Source organism: Eptatretus burgeri, chromosome 3, assembly GCF_056783735.1.
Source record: "Eptatretus burgeri isolate ZD-2024b chromosome 3, Ebu_testis_v1, whole genome shotgun sequence".
Lineage (NCBI taxonomy): Eukaryota > Metazoa > Chordata > Myxini > Myxiniformes > Myxinidae > Eptatretus > Eptatretus burgeri.
The window spans coordinates 84,369,218-84,394,217 of record NC_140963.1 but is presented as its reverse complement, the minus strand read 5'-3'; the positions used below and the strand labels follow the sequence as shown (position 1 = coordinate 84,394,217).

General features: G+C 36.3%; 1 protein-coding gene and 1 long non-coding RNA gene across 2 annotated transcripts in view; both read left to right on the top strand.

The window, feature by feature from the left end:
* Positions 1 to 152, top strand: part of LOC147030339 (uncharacterized) — a 1,970-nt gene extending 1,818 nt beyond the window's left edge. Inside the window, exon 4 of the long non-coding RNA XR_015056316.1 lies at positions 1 to 152. This exon is cut by the window's left edge and continues 16 nt beyond it. This is a non-coding gene — a long non-coding RNA (uncharacterized LOC147030339).
* The window catches only part of LOC147030338 (uncharacterized), a 145,331-nt gene that overhangs the window by 95,933 nt on the left and 24,398 nt on the right, over positions 1 to 25,000 (top strand). The window lies entirely within an intron of this gene.

The window sequence follows — 25,000 nt, the reverse complement described above, 5'->3', positions numbered from 1 at the left end:
TTCGAAATCACAAGGCATCTGAAGAAGATTGCTGGGAAAGATTATACATTCTCGCAAATGAATATTTAATATTTTCAATATTAATAAATTATATTTGTTTTGTTTACAATTACTTGATTTTGAATTTCAAAAAAAGGATCAAGACATTAAGGAGAGGGAGGGGGGTGGGGGCGGGGGGAGGGGGTAGGTGCGCTCCCCAATGACCCATCACCCCCTCATCCCATCCCTCCCCTCCCCATGTGTGTGTGTGGGGAAGGGTGGGGGTGGGATGAGGGAGGTGGTGGGTCAAAGGTGGGGGCGCACAGGGGGATGAGGGGGTGGGGCTTGTGTGGGCGGGGCTTGTGTGGGCGGGGCTTCGGTGGGGCTTGTGTGGGTGGGGTGTGTGTGGGAGGGCTTGTGTGGGCGGGGTGTGTGTGGGTGGGGCTTGTGTGGGTGGGGCTTGTGTGGGCGGGGTTTATGTGGGTGCAGCTGGTTTGGGTGGGGTTTATGTGGACAGGTTTTATGTGTGTGGAGTTTTTGTGTGGAGCTTGTGTAGGCAGGGCTTATGTGGGCAGGTGTTTATGTGTGTGGAGCTTATGTGGGAGGGGTGAATGTGGATGAGGCTTATGTGGATGAGGTTTGTGTGGATAAATGGATGGGTGGAGAGATGGGTGGATGGGTGGATGAGTGGAGCTTGTGTGGATGGGTGGATAATTTTGTAATTAAATAAACATGTTGTGTGTGGGGAACTAATTAACTAATCACTAATTATGTGAATATGATGAATATGGGTGGAGCTTGTGTGGGGTTTGTGTGTGTGGAGCTTGTGTGGAGCTTGTGTGGGGTTTGTGTGTGGTGGGGTTTGTGTGGGGTTTGTGTGGGAGGGGCGTGTGTGGGCGGAGTCAAAAAGGGGCGGAGTCAAAAAAGTTCAATTTATTGGAGCTTGTGAGGGGTTTGTGTGGAGCTTGTGTGGGGTTTGTGTGGGGTTTGTGTGGGCGGGGCTTGTGTGGGTGGAGTCAAAAAGGGGCGGAGTCAAAGAATTTCAATTTATCTTTGTCTTTTGTAATTCCTGTGAATAAAATGAACCTAAAATCTCTTCCCCTTCCAAATCATATATTTTATAAGTCCAAGGAACCGTATCTATTACATCAACAATTTTAAAAAGTTCTTTCGTCCATCGTTCAGTAAAACCCTTTTCAAAATGAGATTTCCACCTATATATTCTTACGATATCACCAACTTTGAACTTAGGTTTTCCGACATTAATCTCTTTTCATATTTTAATTTTGTAAATGTTTCTGATGGTTTCATATTTGTTGACGTGTGAATCGTGTCATTATACTTATCCACAATATCCTGAATAAAAGATGACCATTGTTGTGAACCGAGTTGTGTGAATTTTTTATATAGTCTCTCTTTTAAGGTACGATTAAAACGTTCAACAACAACTGCCTTCCCTTCATTAAAGGTACTGTATAATGTAATACTGTTATTTTTTAGAAAATTCATAAATGTCTTGTTATAAAACTCTCTACCCTCATCAGTCCACAATTTTTTAGGTTTTCTCTTACTTTTATTAAATATCTGTTGAAAAGCTAACATAAGAGTATTACCTGTTTTGTTTTTTAAAGGGACAACCCACGCATATCTACTCCTCAAATCAATAACGGTTAAAGCATACTTGTACCCCTTATCATTATTGAGTTCAATCAAATCAGCAGACCAGATATAATCAACTTCCTTGGAATAAACTTTCCTTCTCTGAAACTTTGTGAATATTGGTTTATGTAATTCATCAGCTAATTGCTCTTCAGTCTTAATGGCATCATTAGAGCCTATAAGTTTTTTGAATTTCCAAGTCCAAGTTTCAATTTAGCACTGATCATCTTCTTCACAATGAACCGATCAACTTTTTCTCTCAAGGTTGGATTTTGTATCAAAGACAAATTATACAACATTTCTCTATCGGCTTCATGCTTTTCTTCCAACGTTGTGGTATTCCCATAATCAATATCGTGTCTCATGCATACTTCATCAACTCTATTGATAGGCTGACTCCAGGATTTAGGATTGTCTGCCTCATCTAATCTTTTATCCAAGTTTGTGCCTGGACCACAGAAAGAATACCCTGGAAGATGTAATTCCCCTGGTATTCCAGTAGTTGTAAATTTACTTCCTGATAAAAACTTTTGTATATCTCCTCCGAGTTTGTGTTTGGAGATAAATTGATTTTTTTTTTGAACCACACACCGAACATATACCTTTTTGTATAACCCTGTTAGTTTTACTTTTAATATATGAAATATTTTTAGTATTAGTTTTCTTTTTACATTTGAGACAATAACTCATTTATTTATGAGAAAAATTCCTGCAGAGTGCAAAAACCTTTTTAGTTTCCAACATGCACATTTGAATCTTAATTTTTAAAACATAAAGAATCCTTAGAAATGCCTTCACTCTCTCCTCCATTTATTTAAGAAAAAAAATGAAAAACTTGAATTAAAATGAATATCTTGCCGATGACAATAGTCTTGTAGAAAATATTGCAAATAGACTTGTCAATTCTTTGTTTTCCTCCTCGGTGGGTTGAGTTATTTTCTGTAATACCCTTAATCTTTTTTGAATCTCACTGGTTTCCATATTTTCATATTTATTTAGTCTCGCTCTTTCCTCCCTCTCCTCCCTCACCTCCCTCTCTCTCTTCTCTCTTTCCTCCCTCTCCTCCTTCTCTCTCTTCTCCTTTTCCTCCCTCTCTCCCTTCTCTCTCTCCTCCCTCTCTCTCTTCTCTCTTTCCTGCCTCTCCTCCTTCTCTCTCTTCTCCTTTTCCTCCTTCTCTTTCTTCTCCCTCTCCTCCTTCTCCTTTTCCTCCTCTTCCCTCTCTTCTTCAACTCCTTCCTCATCCCTTACTATCCTTGAATCGTTTACACCCCATAGAATATTATACATATATTCATCAAGATTTCTTGTTATTCCTGGATCCAAAATAATTTTTTTTACAACAGGAAACCAATAAAATTTCTTTTGAATTTCTAAAAGAGCCTTACCTTTTCTTAACTTTATAATTTTTTCATTATTTAACATTCTAATTAAATCTAAAGTTGTCGGTTTATCAACATCAGCATAATGCCAATCTTTTATTGAAAATACCTCATTCTTATGTTGTAGAACATATTTATTAAAATACAAAATACCCTTTTCTTGAAGGTATGCTTGGACACAGAAATGATAATTTTCTTGAAGCCTTCTTGCTGTCATTTATGTATTAGAAATATATGTTAGAATAATATTATGGCACGAAACACCTCCCCATCTTCCCATAGTTAAATCATTTTGTATTTCCTTACTTATTATATATAATCCTGTTTTTTCTGTTTTCATGAGATAAACAAGGGCAAAACCATTATTATATTTACCCTTATTAAATTCTTTTATTTGTTGTTTACTAATCGTGGACCCATAAAACTCATTCTCGATACCAAGTGGATAATATTCTTCCTTACGAGACTGATTTAATTGTTCCAGGTCTTCGAGGTTAATTTTAAATGACCAATTATACCCTAAATCATTCATATCATACCCCCATTGTTCTATTCTCATGCAAACGATACGCCCTTCTTTATAAAAATTTATTTTAATTCGAACTGTGAATTCTGTATGACCTGGAGATAATATCAACACTTCTGTATCTTTGGAATACACGGCTGTTTTATTTAAGGATATATATTGTGATAAATCGCTTAATCTCACCAAGTCATTCGCGTCAGTCGGGCTTGGATAATTTTTTAATTTATAAGCATTTTTCATGTTAATATTTTTGGTTATATTATATTTATGTCGTTCAGCCTGTGCCTTTGTGTAATAATTTGATAAATCAATATCCAGTTCTTGAGATACACCAAAGATAGAACCATCTTTACCAACATAAGTCATTTATATTAGATTAAAAATAATATAAATTTTTTTATTTTTGTTGAGTTGAAATAACACATATAGACATAATTGACCACAACACTTAGAATTTAATTCTTGGACTTGAAATGTTTGACAAACACCATTCTGTAAGAATTTTATGACTTCAACAGGTGGTGGAAGACCAAAACTATCAAAATAATATTTGTCTTGACTATTAAAAATACAAACCCAATGAGAACCGTTCCCATTATTATCTTCTAAGTTCATAATAATATTCTTTGTATGTTTCGGCACATTTGTTAATTCATCTCTCATACAAATAACATAACATTATGAATTTTTAATTTCTTACAATATTTAACAAGTTGTAAATTTGATGTTGTATTCTTTCCAAATTCTTTCAACCACTCATCAATGCTCATTTATTTATTAGAAAGATATAATCCATTACCTCTTTTCGTTAATTTTACAGCTGCTTGTGCTATAGAAGAAAGCATATCTCCAACGAACAATCTCGCTTTATCAGGCAGACCTTCAAGTTTTTCAGCAAAATTTACAATTACACCACTTCCACTAATTTGTTTCTCCAACTCTTTGTTATGTCTTTCCAATTCTTTTTGAGCCTGGAGTTGAGCCTTCCTTTCGTTGGCAGTTTTCACCGCTGTTGAAATACCACCCGTCAATGCTCCAACCGCACTTAAACCAGCAAATAAAGGAATTAGAAATGGGAGAAATCCTCTACTCGTCTCTCTTATTGAATATTTTTTCAACATTGGTTTTGTCATTTTAATTTTAAGTGAGCCAGTGTCATTCAAGATTTTAACCTGTTCTCTTGTGAGCAAAACATCAATTCTTACTGCTCCTTTTCTCTGAATTGTATTAACGTTAATCGTACAAGGCTTTTGATTTTGAACACAAGATGATAGTTTATGAAGATTGATTTGATTAACATATACCCCAGTTGGTACTTTGCCACTCATTTATTTAACAAAAAATTATGTGAGACTAATCATCACACCATTATCTGTATTAATCTGCAATTCTGTTTCTTCCAAAAGCAAACAATATGTATCAACTTCTTCACTCTCTCCTCTTTCAAAGTATAGGGAAGTATCCACTCGATTAGACTTTATAGTTTCCTTTTGAGTGCTCAGGTCAAACGCATAGATTGTTTACAAACTTTTAAATGCTGTCATATCTAAAATAGGTTCTTTATTTCCATTACTTTCACACACCTTTTGGTAAGACTTGTATGCTTCAGCAAAATCATTTTTTTCCCAATTAATTTCCAATCTATCTCGTGGATAAAATGTTCCATCTAGAGAAACGCGAAGTTGTTTCACCTTAGCATTATCACTCAATGCATTATTCTTATCAGTCGCAGTATCACCATCTGGCTTTTTAAAAATGATCCACAGATATCGTGGCTTTCCTTCCAGAACACCCAAATTCCACGTGTAAGTAGTTTGGTTGAGTTTAACGTGTTGACATCTTCTTTTGAGGTATGATACACTGAGTGGTTTCTTTGAGTTAAGTCTTCGATTCAACATCTCTTCTGTTTTAAGATTAGGAGTATATTCACTGATATACCAACTCATTTCCTCAATTACAAATTTATTCTGTTCACCAAAAGCACTACCAACACCAAAAAGCAATCGATTTTCATTATCATTCCTTTGTAGTTGAAATCTAATTTTAAGACCATACAGAACTTTATCATGATCACAAAATCCAAATATACCTTTCAGAGGAACTGCCACAGTAAAACTATTTTCTGCTTTTGTATCATCATTATACATTCCTTTCCTTTGAGTATATCCAGGGTCTGTGTTTGTTCCCGTTGACATATCAGGAATAAAACCTTCGACAGACCCCTTTCCCATTCTATCACTGAATGTATAGAGTGTAAATTTCATCATTTCAGATACAGCAGAGACATAATCAACCGCTTCAACTTCTTGTGTTCCAATATACAAACGCACACTATCAAACATTTTCCAGAAGAAATTATTTACAAGTGTAGCGTTTGTGTTATTCCCAGCCTTAGTGAATTTAAATTTACACAACAAGAAACTTTCGGAGAGATTCAAATAGGTTTGTTGATTATTTATTTCAAAACTTTTTGTACCATTCGTATTCCAGTCTGTTCCAATTATTGCATTTACTTTGAAGTAATCTTCTTTTTTAGTGGAGTTTGAGATAATAATAGTATCATCCAAATCATAGATACCATCAATTGCTTCCATACTTGTATTTATTTCGGAAAAAAGATGTTCAAACTTTTGAAACCCTGATCCAAGTATTTGAATTATTTTCTGTCGTTCTTGGGGGGACAACTGAGTTTTGCTTTTCTTAATTTCTTTTATTGCTTGTAATTTATGAGATTCCTTCTGAGCATCTTTTATGCTCTTTACAGCACCTGCTACATTTCCCACAGCAGAAGCAGTTGAACCAATTAGATCTTTATGTTTAAGAATAGTTGAACCAATACCCATTAGAGTATCAATTATACCATCTCCTCTAAATTGATGTCCAACACCCCTTTGTCTCTTAGGTTTATAGTATCCTCTACCAAGAAACATACCTTCACCCTTGTAGTATGGGGAAAGGAACATCCCATCCCCTGTAATTATTTTATATTTTCCCAACTCGTGTTTCCTCACAATAACCATCGTATTTATTTATTGGAAAACTTCACGTAGGTGAATTCTGATGGATATAACTTCTCCATTAAAAGAAATCACACGATTATCTTGGTCGGTTATCCTAAAATTTACTCTGTGTATGGTTTTTCCTGACACAGGTAGATAAACCAAATATTTAGGTTCCATATTGAATTTATAACCAATTGGGGTTGAGTATGCGCTGAATGAAAATATTGTATTTGTTTTTTTCCATCATTATAAGAACCATCAATCAAATCACAGTGAATTAACACTGAATTTATTCCTGAGGATATTTGAATGACATTATCACTGTAAAACGTCCCATTAGTTTCAATCTTTTTTGAGGAGAAACCCAATAACTCTCTAAATGAATTATCAATTGTGAAATCAACCTTGTAGTTATTTTTAACTTTAATCGTTGATTTTGAAGTATGTTTTTGAATGTTTATAACAATATTTTTTGGTTCATCACCCTGTTCTTTCATAAGACGAGCAATTTTGGAAGATATTTGAGAAATCTCATATGCTCCGGGTGAGACTGTTATCGTTTTGTATCCACTTCCCGGATTATAACTAAACTTGTCATTTTTCTCGGTTATATTAAATAAGGTATTATAAGTTTCCATGGACAATAAAGATGCCTCATATTCTTTTGTTGTGTCAAGTTGTAGTGGGTATGGGAATGAAGATGTGTGGTCGCTTGTGAAATTGAAACTAAGGATTGTGCTTCTCATCTTATTTAATATGAGATAAAATGTCTTTATATTGATATTTATTAATTATTTTCATGTTCATCAACTGGTCTAAAATGGCTGATGCTTCATTAAAACAATTGTTATTTCCAGCCTTCTTACTACCTAACAACAATAACAGTCTATTAACTAATTGCGATGGGTCATTTGGAAGAAAACTAACACCTGAACCAAGGATACTTAAAGCCTGAATAATGTGTTTCTCCTTCTCATTCTTCCTACTTTTACCAGAAAGAATAACCTTATAATTTAGAGTGTTCAGCAGATCAATATATACTCTATCATCATTATTTTTCATATCCAATGGTTTATCAATATACTTTGACTCATCCCTCACAGTTGAACCTTGTCTTCCATCTTTTGTGAGAAGAAACATTAATCTCGGAGTTAGTTTAACAGGGGGTTGAGCAGAACCCAAGAACCTTAATTCATCATTAAATATCAATACCTTTTCTTGAACAAGATGAAATATTGCTGGTTGTTCTGTTGGAATGAGTCCTGCTTTGGTTTTTGAATCCGCTGAATATTCATTGTTTTGAACAGCATTCACAATATAATCAGGGGGTTGATTAATCTCTTCCAGTTGTTGAAATAAACCTTCATCATCATATTCTAATTCTCCTAAATGCTCTAATTCTTCCTCCGTCATTTGATCAAAATCTTTTAACATTTTTAGTTTTTTAGGAGTATATTCTACTGTGGGAACTGTGGAAACATCTTTCATTTTTTCTTGGGAAGTTTTTAAAAGTGGTTTAAAAAATTTCTCTTGTTTTCTTTCAAATGCTTCTTCGCCCGTTAGTTTCTGTCTGCGTTTCTTCTTTATGTCTTCCTGCTGTTTTACAACTTTTGAAACCAACTCTTGATGTTCCTTAAATCTTCTTGCTCTTTCTTTTGCATCCATTTATTTATTGTAAAATATAATTTAATGAATTGTAAAGATCAACAGGGAAATTTTCCTTTTCTTCATCATTCAAGTAGATGTGTTCAATTAAATCCTTTTCTTTAAATATTTCATCAAATTCTTTATTAACAGTAATGCGAGTTGTAATTTCTTCTTCACTAATACTTGCATCTCTGCTTTTCATACGTTTGCGTTGAGTTTCTTCATCAACATTAAAACCGAATGATAAAATCTTCACTCCGCTCAGATATTTAATAATTTGTCTCGTTCCTTCTGGATTAGTTTCTAATATCCCAACACCACCAGATTTTAGTTTCCTTAACTCACTCTTACAATGTGAATATTTTGTTGTACCAAGAGAAACCTCCTCAAATATTTGTCCTTCATTCCTCAATCGCATATGTTCCTCCACTGAAATATAGTGATAATCTTCACCTTTTACTTCTCCAGGTCTTATTGCTCTAGTTGTTGTTGATACAATGCGTATCACGGGGTGTTTTTTAAGTAAATTTACAATATTCTCATTTGCACTACACAAGAACCTTGATTTATGAAAGTTTTTTCCAGAAGCAGATTTACCCACAAGATTTATAATAATAGTTGTCATTTATATATGTAATTGTTTATAAAACAAAAAAATATATCCCTTAATATCTCATCTTGTTTCACAACAATATATTTATATTTTTCAGTCGTGTGCTTCATGTAATCCTCAAATTTCTTTTTACTACATAATGTAGAACAATTATCTCTCCAAAAATTATTGATATCTATTGAATTTAACTTGAATAAAATAAAAGTATTAGCATTGTTTCTGATGGAACGACGAGGAAGTTGAAAGTACGATTGACTAAGATAAATACAATTACAAGAAGAATATCTCCCTCTTGTGTAGTAGCTGTCCATTACCGTTTGGTTTCTCTCATTAACACAATCATCAAAGATAACGAGGTTCTTTTTTGATTTATCCAAATCTTGGGGAGACGGTATATCATCCGTATTATCACTAAGAATACAAGTTATAGGATTTGATTTCTTTTTACATCTCTGTGTATCACAAAATAGTTGAATTATATCTTCAATGTTAATTATTTAGGTTTTTTGACGTTTAAATAAACCGATTATATCTTCTTTTTGAAGACCAGCATTAAAACCTTGTGAGAGTAGTTGACACTCTGGTTGAAAACTCGACTTTGTGAAAATTATTAAATTATCATAATCTAAAAAGTTGGGAGTGAGGAGCATTTTTAAAAGTAAGCAGGTTTTTCCACATCCACTTGAACCAACTATGAGACATCTTAATGAATTTGGGAGATTTTTATGGTTGTTAAATTTTATCTTATTTTCCCAAATAGGTAAAAAATCATTCATTTATATATTTGAAAAACAGGTTGTTTAATTTATTATTGGCTTTTTTAGAAACTCTATATTTTATCCTAAGTTCAGGTTTAATTTCAAGATAATCCATTATTTTATTTATACAATATCTTGTGTTGATATTTCCCTGAAAATTACATCCATGAATAATATATAACAACAATCCTTTGAACATTTCTCTAATACGTTCAGTTTCTTCCCTTGTAAGGAAAGGTGTGTTATCACCCTCATACTTTACATTCATTTCTCTAATCAATCTTGTAAAGTAATTCATTTTTGGTGTAAATCTAAAAGAATTATTTTCCTTTTTATATTTTTTATTATCATTAATTAGAAGATAATCACAGAATATACATTGTTTATAGGCTTTTGACTCTGTGTTTAATCCCCGTCTTTCACACGCAGGACAATTCTCAAATTTGTCATATGGAGAATCAGGAAAGTCTAGCATATTTATAAAGTAAAACTTTACTTAAACTGAAATTCATCTATACTTTCAGTTGCACATTGACTCGTATTTAATAATATTACCATCGATATCTATTTACTTTTTTTCATGACCAGATTCAACGAGAACATTTTTTATATTAAAGGTAATTTTAAAATGATCCTTTACTACTATTGAACGAAATGTCATTTCACCTGATATATTAACATCCTTTATTTCATCAGGATTTACATCTTTAGGGTTGTTGAAAAAAAATACAAATTTCTCCTTGCATATTACAGATGGTCTTATCTTTTCTTTCTAAAGCTTCATCCATAAGGTTTTTGTTTTTTGATACAGAAAATTCGAACAATGGATGAAATTCTAACTAAAGAGGAAATTCTGATTAAAGATGAAATTCTGATTAAAGAAGGAATTCTTACGAGAGAGGAAATTCAAACAAGGAATGAAATTCAAAGTAAAGAGAAAATTCTTACAAGTAAGGGAATTTATCCTTATGATTATATGGATTCATTTATGAGATTTAAAGAAACACAACTTCCATCAAAAGAAAGTTTCTATAATAACCTTTATGAAGAAGAGATAAGTGATAAGGAATATAAACACGCACAAGAAATATGGAAAATATTTAAGATAAAGAACCTTGGAGAATATCATGATTTATATCTAAAAACATGTTTTATTGTTGGCTGATGTGTTTGAAGCTTTTAGATCACTCTGTCATAATAAAAATTGTTATGGATTAGACCCTGCCCACTATTTCACAGCTCCTGGTTTAGCTTGGAGTGCAATGTTGAAAATGACAAAACAAGATATAGATTTAATCAGTGATGTTGATATGCTTTTGATGATTGAGAAGTCCAAGAGAGGTGGAATATCACAAGTATGTTCAAAAAGATATGCTAAAGCAAATAATAAATATCTTCCAAATTATGATAGTGAAAAAGATAGTAATTATTTGATGTATTTTGATGCTAATAATTTGTATGGATGGGCAATGTCTCAATCTCTGCCTTATGGTAAATTAGAGTGGGTGGAAGAAAAGGATTATGAAAAGGCTTTGATGAATATTGTTATTTCTTCTCAAGAGGAATTGAATGACGAAGAAGAAGGTTATTATTTTGAAGTTGATTTGAGGTACCCGAGTGATCTTCATAATAAGCATAAAGACCTTCCTTTTGCATGTGAGAAAGAAACCCCAAAGAAAGAATGGTTAAGTGATTATCATAAAATTTTAATATTAAAGGTAAATCAACAGAAAAGTTATTAACAACATTCTATGATAAAGAGGGATATGTTTTGCATCAGAGAAGCTTAAAACAGATTTTTGAGAGAAGGATTGAGAGTAGCTAAAATTCATAGAGTTTTAAAATTTAAACAAAGTCCTTGGGTGAAAAAGTATATTCAATTCAATACAGATATGAGAGCAAATACAAAAGTAAAATTTGAAGGGGACTTTTATAAATTAATGAATAATGCTGTATTTGGAAAGACTATGGAAAATGTTAGAAACAGGCAAAACATTAGATTCGCAACATCTTGGAAAGAAGCTTCGAGATTGATAAATAAACCAAGTTTTGAGAGAGAAGAGGTTTTTTCAGAGAACTTTTCTGCAATTCATATGAAAAAGGAAAGTATTGTAATGGATAAACCAATTTATATTGGAACAGCAGTTCTTGATTTATCAAAGATATTGATGTATGATTATTTGTATAATGACTTAAAGAAAGAGTATGGTGAAAATGTTTCATTGTTGTATATGGACACTGATAGTTTTATCCTAGATATAAAAACTGATGATGTTTATGAAGATATGAAGAAAAATATTGGAGTATATGATACAAGTAATTTCAGCAAGAAGAGTGAGTTATTTTCCAAAAAGAATGAAAAGGTTATTGGTAAGTTTAAGGATGAGTTGGGTGGAAAAGTAATGAGTGAGTTTATTGGATTGAGAGCAAAGGCATATGCTTATAAGTATGGTGATCAGATTGATAAGAGGTTAAAGGGAATAAAGAAATATGTAATAAAGAAATCAATAACTTTTAGAAATTATTATAATTGTTTGATGAATAAGAAAGAAGAATATAGGAAAATGAATACAATAAGAAGTTATAAACATAACATATATATAGTGAAGAAGTAAATAAAAAGGCATTAGGAGCCTTTGATGATAAGAGATTTATTTTAGATAATGGAATAGATTGTGTTCCATATGGATATTGTATGATAGAGTGTTTTAACGATGGGAAGATGGGTTAGGGTTTTTTTTAAGGGCTACCGCCGCGTTTTTTTCGCAATATATAAATGGTTAAACCAAGTATTAATCAAACTAAAGAGTGGAGAAAATCTCAGTCTTGGTATATAAATGGAAAACATAATGAATGTGAAAAATATCAAATAAGTCTTATTGAAAAAATAACTAAAACAAAGGTAAATAAAACAAATTAGTGAATCAATTTAAAAAGTAGTAAGTTAGAGGATGTAAAGAAAAAAATGAATATCCTTGAATGGACTGAAAACTTTGATGGTTATCAATTGAACAATGAAAAAACAATTTACTATAATCTCAAAATGATATGTGGCTCAGGAGGTGGTCAAACAAGAGCATTAAGAGAAGTTTATCATTTCGTAATGGCACAAAAGGGGTATCTTAAAAAATATAAAGATTCAAATGTTTTGTTTGTCAATATTTTAGATGGGGATTATTGTGCAAAGAAAATTAAACTATTGAAGGAATTTGAGAATGAACAAATCTTTATCGGTTCAATGAGTGAGCTAAACAATATACATCGGTTATTTGATAAAGAGTGTCCCGGTGCTTAGACGTTTCAGATATTTAACAAATCTTTATGTTATTGTATGGGTTATTTGAAAAAAAGTGTCCCCATATGTATATGTATATATGTATATTTGTATATATATATATATATATATATATATATATATATATATATATATATATATATATATATATATATATATATATATATATATATATATATATATATATATATATATATATATATATATATATATATATATATATATATATATATATATATATATATACATATATATATATATATATATATATATATATATATATATATATATATATATATATATATATATATATATATATATATATATATATATATATATATATATATACATATATATATATATATATATATATATATATATATATATATATATATACATATATATATATATATATATATATATATATATATATATATATACATATATATATATATATATATATATATATATATATATATATATATATATATATATACATATATATATATATATATATATATATATATATATATATATATATATATATATATATATATATATATATATACATATATATATATATATATATATATATATATATATATATATATATATATATACATATATATATATATATATATATATATATATATATATATACATATATATATATATATATATATATATATATATATATATATATACATATATATATATATATATATATATATATATATATATATATATATATATATATATATATATATATATATATATATATATATATATATATATATATATATATATATATATATATATATATATATATATATATATATATATATATATATATATATATATATATATATACATATATATATATATATATATATATATATATATATATATATATATATATATATATATATATATATACATATATATATATATATATATATATATATATATATATATATATATATATATATATATATATATATATATATATATATATATATATATATATATATATATATATATATATATATATATATATATATATATATATATATATATATATATATATATATATATATATATATATATATATATATATATATATATATATATATATATATATATATATATATATATATATATATATATATATATATATATATATATATATATATATATATATATATACATATATATATATATATATATATATATATATATATATATATATATATATATATATATATATATATATATATATATATATATATATATATATATATATATATATATACATATATATATATATGTATGTATGTATATATGCAAGTAGTGGACAAAGAAACGGAAACACATGGGTAAATGAGTTACATCAAGTATGTTGAAAGCAATGGCTTCCACACAGTTGTGGCCCATGTGTTAATTAAAGCAAAAACATCCCAGCATCCTTCAGGGCACGTATAAAAATGCTGCACAGGCCTGGTTGCCTATAATACGGCTAGCATGGCTGCAAGAGGATAAATTTCTTACCTGGAGTTCCTGTCTCAAGCTGGTTGTTCACCTCTTGTGATTGTCTTGCACAATTTCCCCCACCCCCTCATCTCATCTGTTTGTTTACATGATAATCTTTGTCTTGTTAGTTCTGTGTTTTCATGAGACTTTTCCTTCCTGCCTTCCTCCTGTCTGGCAGGCCTCGATCTCAAGACAGGAAGGTATCCCTACCAATGCTTTTCATGGCTGGTTTTGAAAGTCTTGATAGAGGAGGCTTCTGCAGTACTTTGTGGAAGATTATTCCAATCATTCACTATCTGATGTTAGAACAACTTCTTCTTCTTCTACTTCTTATTCTTCTTCTTCTTCTTCTTCTTCTTCTTCTTTCGGCTGCTCCCGTTAGGGGTCACCACAGCGGATCATCCAAATGATCCGCATAGTGATTTGGCACATTTTTTACACCGGATGCCCTTCCTGACGCAACCCTGGTCACCTCTTGCGACACAGGGATCTGCTACACCTATTTTTAACCGGGGTATACACCGGCCCAGTACACTGGTACTCATTTCGCCGACCTCGGAAGGATGACAGGCTGAGTCAACCCCCTGGTGTATTAATTCAGTGGCTCAACGGGGCTTGAACTTAGGACCTTTTGGATCCAAAGCCTCTGCCCTAACCACTGCGCCAACTCCAGGCTCTATGTGAGAACAACTTATTCCTTACTTTAAGGTGGCTCCTTTATTTGAAGATCTTTAAGGAGTGTCCTCTTGTGTTTGTGTTGTGCTGTTGGGTAAAGAAGTTATCTAGGTCCCATTAAACCATTCCATGTAAGATTTGATACACCAGGATCATGTCCCCTCTTCTCTGGTGGAGTAGGGAATACATGTTCAGTTCAATTAGCCTCTGTTGACAGCTGAGATGGCAAATATCAGGGATGAGTTTGGTGGCCTTTTCTGCACCCTTTCAACCTTGTCAGCATCTAGTTTGAACCTCTGGTGCCAGAGGTAATTTCCACACTCCAGGTGGAGACGAACAAGAGTCTTAAACAGCAGAGTGAGGGTCCTGATGTTCAGGTGAATGAATGTCCTCTTAACAATCCCAAGGAATTGGTATGCCATGCTGACAACAGTTGAGGAATATTGGTGAAAATTCAGCTTGTCATCACCAACCACCCCCAAATCCTTTTCTGTAGCCATACTCAAGAGGTTATTTCTTCACATTATGTACCTGGCATGAGAATTACTCCTGCCTATATGAGGATCTTACATTTTGTCTCGTTGAAAGGGAGTTGCAATTTTTCAGCCCAAGTGTCCACTCTGTCCAGGTCTGCTTTGTGAGCTTTTTTGTCAACTGCATTACATATGAGTTCATAGATCTTTGTGTCATCCATGAATATTTGTACCTTTGCCTGCACTTCTGATAACAGGTCATTAATGAAGGCTACAAGCAATGTCGACCTGAGCACACTTCCTTGCGGTATTTCACTATGTACCAGAATCCAGGGAGATGCAGCTCCATTGACTATGATACATTGGACCCTGTCAGTCAAAAAGTTGCGTGCGAATCCAGGCTAAGATCTGTCCTTGGATTCCATAGGAGGCCAATTTCATGAGTAGCCTCTCATGTGGAACACTGTAGAATGCACATCTGAAGTCGAGTGATGCAAAGAGCACAGGCAATAGACTACCGAGCAGTGGAGAAATGTGGTATGGTCAGACGAATCATCCCTCACCATGTTCTTGACAAATGGACGAGTGCACGTGTGGTGCAAACCAAAATAGCTTTGCAACCCAGAGGGCTTGGTTCCATCAGTGAAGGGTTCTGGTGGTTATGTATTATTGTAGGGCTCATTTTCCTGGCAAGATTTTGGTTCAGTCATTCCTTTAGAAGGCAAGGTCAATGCCAATCACTACTTAATGGTACTGAGTGATCATTTTCACCCCATGTTGCAGCATTTCTCTCCTACCGGGAGGGGTCTTTCAGGATGATAATTCCCCCATCCACAAAATATGTGCGGTCGTCCAATGGTTTGATAAGCATGGCACTGATGTTATCCATTTGTCTTGGCCTTCTCAATCACCAGATCTGAACCTAATCGAGCAAATATGGGATATTCTGGAACGAAGTCTGAGACAGCGTTTTCCACATCCATCAAACAGGTGTGAGTTGATTGACTTTCTTGTGGAAGAATGATGCCGCATCCATCCTGCAGAATTCCAGACACTGGTGGACTCTATGCAATGGCACATGCAGGCCATACTGGCCACACATGGTGGCCCAACACCCTATTAAGTGACTTTACATTGGTGTTTCCATTATTTGTCGATGACCTGCACTTAGATATGAAGTCAATAAGAAGAAAGTTAATGATTTGTGTGACCTTTACCTTTTGACCTTAAAACGAGCTTCGAGCTTGTGACTACTTATACAAGGTGGTTAAGTTAGACCTGTGGGATTGGCATTCAGAATAACAGACCAGACCAATCAATATACAGAGACATGACAGAAGTAAATAGACACCTTAAATTTCTTCATTTCATCTGTATAACGCAGTTTTACTCGATGATTTGTACTAATATTCGACCATTTCTTTTCAGAAACCCTAACTATGCCTCTAACCCAGGGAGTACACAACCTTTTCGATTTTCAAAGAGGACGAATTGTTTGCCAATTGGAAGGTGGAGTCAGCCAGTGTCAGATAGCTCAGAACCTTGACATTCCGCTTTCTTCGGTCAATCAGGTGATAGTGCAATTCACCAGCGAAGGCAAGGAATCCACAGCTTCCCGTTCTGGTCGATCTGGGTCCTCAGAAAGGTGTCTTCGAGCTGTCAAGCGGTCCATTGAGAAAAAAACTCCCCATTGCAAGGCAGCAGATGTTACAGAGGAGGTCCAGGTTAGCTTAAGAACTGCTGTGCAGTACCTTCATCAACTGGGTTACTATGGGAGAGCAGATCGGAGAAAACCTCTTCTTGGACCAGCCAACATTCAAAGGAAAAAGAAATGGGCTGACGAGATGGCCAACAGACCCTGAGAGTTTTGCAAACTGTCATTTTTTTCAGATGAGTCCCGATTTACTCAATTTTCTGACAATGTACGTGTATGGTCTGGAGACTTCCCAGTGAAGAGTTTTCTTTGAACCGATTGCAGCCAACTGTCAAACACGGTGGTTTTTCAGTGGTGGTGTGGGGAGCAATCTGGAGCGCTGGTTGATCAGAGCTTGTGGAGTGTGTTGGCAACATCAACTCTACGATGTACATTTCTATCCTTGAGGATTGACTTTTCCCCATCTTCTCCACTGGTCAGATGGTCAAAAACAACACTCTGTTCATGGAAAATGGAGCTCCATGCCACACTGCAAAAAAAGACCAAAGAATGGCAGGACAGAAATGGGATCGAGCGACTTCCATGGCCAAGTCAGTCTCCTGACATGAATCCCATTGAACACCTCTGGGGCATATTGGATCGAGCTGTGCGGAAAAAGTCCAAGAAACCAACATCACAGGCAGAATTGTTAAACCTTTTTCAGGAAGCCTGGGCAGAAATCCCACAAGAGAAAATTTTGGAACTTGTTAGTTATATGCCTGAAAGAGTAAAAGCGTTGAAATCTGCAAATTGCAAGTCTACAAAATACGAATGTATGTCTTCAAAATGGATCATGTATACTTCAAATGTTCAATAAATAAATTATTTAAAAATTATGGTGTCTATTTGCTTCTGTTATGTCTCTGTATACATGAATCTTCGATTTCACAATGAACAAACAAACAAACGGACCCAAATGCAATAAATAGCATGTGCTCTCGCGAGGATAAAAGAGCTCGTGGAGGCAATGTTGTATTCAGGATGCATTTATCGTGTTGTGGGGATTGTTGGGTGCCAGTAGAAAAGCTTTAGCGGTAGGTGGTTCCTCCACCAACTGGAGCGTTATTAGGGAGATGAGTTGTACTGTCGTGGAGTGATTGCTGAAGGGGGGCTGTCGGATGGTTATGGTGTGTAACACCATGTGACTATGTGTTTCATTACACCATAAACTCAATAAATCGAACAACAAAAAGTTGCAATGAAGAAAAAACGGGAAGGAGGGGGGAATGGGTGGCATGTTCGATAGAGTGCATACATACATGCATACATATGCTGCTTACAATAAAGGGAGGGAAGGACAAAAAGAAATTCTGCCACATTTGCTGACATGACAATTCGATGCCCCCTTCGCAATATATGCCGGTGATATGACTTCCAATAAGAAAACATTTTGCAACTGCAAAGAGTACGTTAGACGATTCCAATTTTTGTGAACGCGTCATTTGTGCGCCTGCGGAAAGGACAAACAGCACGCTTTGTTCAGAATGAAAAGAAGAATAGGAAGAATTGCTTATATTTGCACCGCGAGACCCGAGGACGCGAGTAATACCAAGTGTCCTGATGGGATCGTTTTTTTGCAGAGGCGATGAAGACGTTTCTCACGATGGTCCGAAGGATGAAGGCCCTGAAGAGGTTTCAATTAGGTTATACCTGCTTTAGCTGCGGAAAAATTAATATTTGCAAAATGAGATACACGCGTAGTCATTTGCATTTTAATGATCGAGGCAACTCGCGCCGGAGGAGCGAGGGCGGTAGGAGGATGGGGATGGGGATGGGATGGGGCTTTTTACTCCAGTTCCACACTATGTCTTCTCTCCACCTGCAGCACGTTACGAGCTAACGGGGCATTCGAGTTGAGTTATCAAGACTTAGCACCCACCCCCAAGTCATAATGCGTCAAAACGTGGAATGCAGAAAAGACCGCCCTGGCCCTGATTGCGCGATCGCATAGTTATGAGTGCCTAAACGAATATGTATCGTCACTTCGAGCAGTGAGTTTTGCTTTCGGGAGCTTGAAGATCCATTACGTACTTCTGCGTTAGATGGAACAATGACCTTCGTGAGACCTTGAGTATCGTCTTGATGGGACATTCAAGTGAACTGCACGGCATTGTGATGTCATAAAGTTGTTGTTTTTTTCGAACGGAAAAAACAAACCAATAGACATGTCCCCTTGCACTCGTTTGTGGGTTGTCTCATGCACGTTCGACTTGCGTCTCCTTTTGCACCCCAACAAATTATAGATCTTCGAAGGTACGAAACCATCGATGGGCCTACGCAAGTAATGGCACCCGGTGCCCTGTGAGGCTGTCCGAATCACCTTCACATACCGGCTGAAATTAAGAGAGAGATTTAACGAACAGAGCGAGACGTTTGGGTAATGAACTCAGATGGGTACTCAAGGTCAGGACTTGAGCTTTGTGAGTAAGCACACGCACGAACCTGCATCGCCGGTGAAATAACCTGTATTGCATGCCACTGCACACTCCATGCATGTAACACACAATCACTGCACACTCCATGCATGTAACACTCAATCACTGCACACTCCATGCATGTAACACTCAATCACTGCACACTCCATGCATGTAACACACAATCACTGTACACTTCATGCATGTAACACACAATCACTGCACACTCCATGCATGTAACACTCAATCACTGCACACTTCATGCATGTAACACACAATCACTGCACACTCCATGCATGTAACACACAATCACTGCACACTCCATGCATGTAACACTCAATCACTGCACACTCCATGCATGTAACACACAATCACTGCACACTCCATGCATGTAACACACAATCACTGTACACTTCATGCATGTAACACACAATCACTGCACACTCCATGCATGTAACACTCAATCACTGCACACTTCATGCATGTAACACACAATCACTGCACACTCCATGCATGTAACACACAATCACTGCACACTCCATGCATGTAACACTCAATCACTGCACACTCCATGCATGTAACACACAATCACTGCACACTCCATGCATGCAACACACAATCACTGCACACTTCATGCATGCAACACACAATCACTGCACACTTCATGCATGCAACACACAATCACTGCACACTCCATGCATGTCACACACAATCACTGCACACTCCATGCATGTACAATGTACATGTAACACACTCCATGCATGTAATACACAGTCACTGCACAGTGCACACTCCATGCATGTAATACACAGTCACTGCACACTCCATGCATGTAATACAGTCACTGCACACTCCATGCATGTAATACACAGTCACTGCACAGTGCACACTCCATGAATGCACAATCGCTTCCAGTGTGGGGAAAGCAGCTGCAGATATGTTTCAGATCTTTTAAACGAACCTTAATAAACATTTGTCTTGCAAGATCTGCAACAATCACAGGCACTTGATTGTCAATTTACTCAACACCAGTTTTCAAGGAACTGGGTTCAGCAGAGGTGGGGTCGTGGGGGGGGGAGGGTGGAACTGCTGTACCCCCCCCCCTCACTCCAGAACCTCTTCTGTTGCATAATTTAATCTTTGAAGAACCTTTTTTAATTTAAAAATAAGTCATCCTTCTCAGAGGTCCAGTGGGTACACGACAATGATTTGACATTCTGTTGAACATGGTACTCAAGGTTATCTTACAATTTGTGTGTATATGTACATGTAATACACAATCATATATATATATATATATATATATATATATATATATATATATATATATATATATATATATATATATATATATATATACATGTTTGTTGTTATGGATTTCAGAATGGAATCTGACTAATGCACACAGTATCCAGGTCCTCAGGCAGTTATTTCCATAAGTGCATGTTCAGAATAGACCCATCCCCTTGTCCGGTGGGATTCTGACTCTTTGATGCATTGGAGAAGGTTATAGAATATAGAATAGATTCGCTTTCTTTCTTATGGGACAGCCTTTTCCTCTTTACGACACTTATATGCACACGAGAGATAGCCGTTTCCCCAATTGAGACTCATTCTACCCCTTTCCATCAGGACACATTGGCTTGGAGGTGGACGATTTATTTACACTTTGGACTGAACAGGAGGAGGAGGAGATTCGGACCATACTCTGTGCAGACAGAGCGTTGGTGCTGCTAAAGCAGTCTCCTTGGCTATTGGGCGCAATCCTGGACGGGTCACCACTCCGACACAGTACACCAGCAAGCTGGCACTCATTTTGCCGACCTCAGAAGGATGACATTTAACAGGACATTTGATTAAACACACCACGTGCTTTTCCTGAACAGATATTCTGACAGTCAAATATGGCTGTGGATCATTTACCTCACCCACCTATCCTTCATCGATGCCAGGCATCCATCGTTCTCCGTCGACGTTTGGCACCCTGCTTGGCAGCTCCGTGGATGCTGGCCTTCCCCTGTCCATGTTGGGCTGGGTAGGGGGAGCAGTGGCCGTCGTTGGCATTTTGTGGGTGCTTCACGCCCCGCTTGGTTGATCCAGGGGGTGTGCGCTTTCTGGTACTCGTCAAGCACCCCGAGCATGGTGTCATGATTCGGGCCTGTGTTGATTGAGGGTTGCGTCTTGCTCGATGGTGAGGAAGGGACGATTGTGAGATTGACAGTTGGAGGTCACGTGCAGCGATGCACTAATAGGCAAGTTGGATTTGGCTGAAGTCTGCTTAAGGCTCTGCCCACACTGGTTGCCTATAAAAAGGACGAGAGGACCACCTGCCTGACAGTTGGTGATAGCTCCTGAAGATTAATGATAGCTCAGAACAGTTGCTGACAGCTCCTGGCAGTTCCTTATGGTTTCTGACAGTTCCTGACCATTGCTTACAGCTCTTTACAGCTGTCCTTTGGTTGCAGCTCCTGATAGCTCCTGACGGTTGGTGACTTCCTTCCAGCTCCTGACCATTGGTGACAGTTCCTAACAGCTTATGACAGTTCCTTACAGCTGTCCGTTAGTTACAGCTCCTTACAGCTACCAGTTGGTTATGGCTCCTGATAGCTCCTGATGGTTGGTGACAGTTAGACCATTCCTGCTGGTTCTGCTCGGTACCTGATTCTTTGCATACCTGATTCTTGGTGTACCTGCTTCTTGGCATCCCTGGTTCCTAGGGGTAACGACGTGATGTCGATTGGTGTTTGAGCCTGTTTGCGGGTCGGTGCACGGTGAGGCAGGGCGCTAGCAGCGGACCAAGGCACACTTACACATTTTGGGTCGTTTTATTCGACGCACGACGACTTCTGCCTTGGTAAGCCGAGACCAGATTTCTTTCCCCTCTGAATGATCTGCTGGATACCCATGTCTCGTGTTTAATTGTGAAGTAAGGCATAGTGATAAGCATATGCTCTTTGTCTATTTTTTCTATCAATGCCTGTTGAATTCTTTATTTGTTTGAGATTATTTTGATTGATTTCAATTCATCCATTTACACCACAAGGAAATAAAAAGTTCTTCAGGTTATTTATTTTTCTTAATTATAAATTCCTTGTTGACATTTCAACCTGTCCGTGCTTGTCCTTTCCTTCCATTGATCCAGCATTGTCCAAACCTAGATAGACTGGTAGGTAATTCCCAAACAAAAATTAACCTGTCAGAGTTGGCATGCATCAGCGGTAAATGCTCAGTCGCCAAACTTAAGATCAAATCAAGATAAGATTGGTGCATCACAGGGTGCATTCCCCGGTCAGGAGGCCACGCGACTTCTAGTTATACAGCAAATTAGACGGTGGACACTGGAACTCATGGTTAACTGATTGGCATTCGTGGTTGTTAAGCAACCCACTATACCACAATGTTAATTGTGAGAAGTGGCCCCAGGTCCAGTTCTTCCGAGGAGCAACGAGGATTAACCCCCTCATAATACACTCGGTACCTGTGGCCGTAACAATATAAATATCCATTCATTCAACGGGACCATACACTGTGCGAAGCATTGGTGCTGCCTGAGCAGTCTCCTTGGCGATTGGGCACAATCCTGGATGGGTCACCACTCCTACACAGGATACCAGCAAGCTGGCACTCATTTTGCTGACCTCAGAAGGATGACGGGCAGAGTCAACCACACCTGGTATTAATTCAACAGCCAAGTGGGATTTGAACTCAGGAGCCTGGGATCCCAAGCCCACCACCTAACCGTTAATATATATATATATATATATATATATATATATATATATATATATATATATATATATATGTATATACAGTATGTGTATATGTATATACAGTATGTGTATATGTATATACAGTATGTGTATATGTATATACAGTATGTGTATATATATATATATATATATATATATATATATATATATATATATATATATGTATATATATATCTTCTTCCTCTTTCGGCTTGCTCCCGTTAGGGGTCGCCACAGCGGACCAACTGTCTCCATTTCGCTCTATCCTCCACATCTTCCATTGACACTCCAACCACCCGCATGTCCGCCCTCACCGCATCCATGAACCTCTTCTTTGGCCTTCCTCTTCTCCTCCTGCCTGGCGGCTCCATCTTCAACATCCTTCTCCCGATATACTCCGTTTCCCTCCTGTGCACATGTCCAAACCATCTCAATCTCGCCTCTCTCACTTTGTTTCCAAACCGTCCTACCTGCGCTGTCCCTCTAATACACTCATTTCTTATCCTATCCATCCTCGTCACTCCCAACGAGAATCGCAGCATCTTTAACTCTGCCACCTCCAGCTCTGCTTGTTGTCTTTTGTTAGCGCCACCGCCTCCAAACCATACAACATAGCTGGTCTCACTACCGTCTTGTATACTTTCCCCTTCACTCTTGCAGCTACCCTTCTGTCACAAATCACTCCTGCAACTCTTCTCCACCCACTCCATCCTGCCTGCACTCTCTTTTCACTTCTCTCCCACACTCTCCGTTACTTTGGACAGTTGATCCCAAGTATTTAAACCAATCCACCTTCCCCACCTCAACTCCTTGCAACTGCACCATACCACCACCCTCCCTCTCATTTACGCACATGTACTCCGTCTTACTCCTACTGACTAACATTCCCCTTCTCTCCAGTGCGTACCTCCACCTCTCAAGGCTCGATTCAGCCTGCTCCCTACTCTCCCTACAGATCATGATGTCATCCGCGAACATCATGGTCCATGGAGACTCCAGTCTGATCTCGTCCGTCAACCTGTCCATCACCATTGCAAACAGGAAAGGGCTCAGAGTCGATCCTTGGTGCAATCCCACTTTAACCTTAAACCGGTCCGTCATTCCTACCGCACACCTTACCGCTGTCACACTGTCCTCATACATATCCTGCACGATCCTCACAAACTTCTCCAACACTCCCGACTTCCTCATACAATACCACAACTCCTCTCTTGGCACCCTATCATAAGCTTTCTCTAAATCCACAAACACACAATGTAACTCTTTCTGGCCTTCCCTATACTTCTCCATCAACATTCTCAAAGCAAACATCGCATCAGTGGTGCTCTTTCCTGGCATAAACCCATATTGCTGCTCACAGATCATCACCTCTCCTCTCAACCGAGCTTCCACTACTCTTTCCCACAACTTCATGGTGTGGCTTAACAACTTTATCCCTCTGTAATTTCCACAGCTCTGCACATCACCCTTATTCTTGAAAATCGGAACCAGCACACTTAATCTCCACTCCTCCGGCATCCTCTCACTTTCCAAGACTTTATTAAACAATCTGGTTAACAACCCCACTGCCATCTCTCCTAAGCACTTCCATGCCTCCACTGGTATACC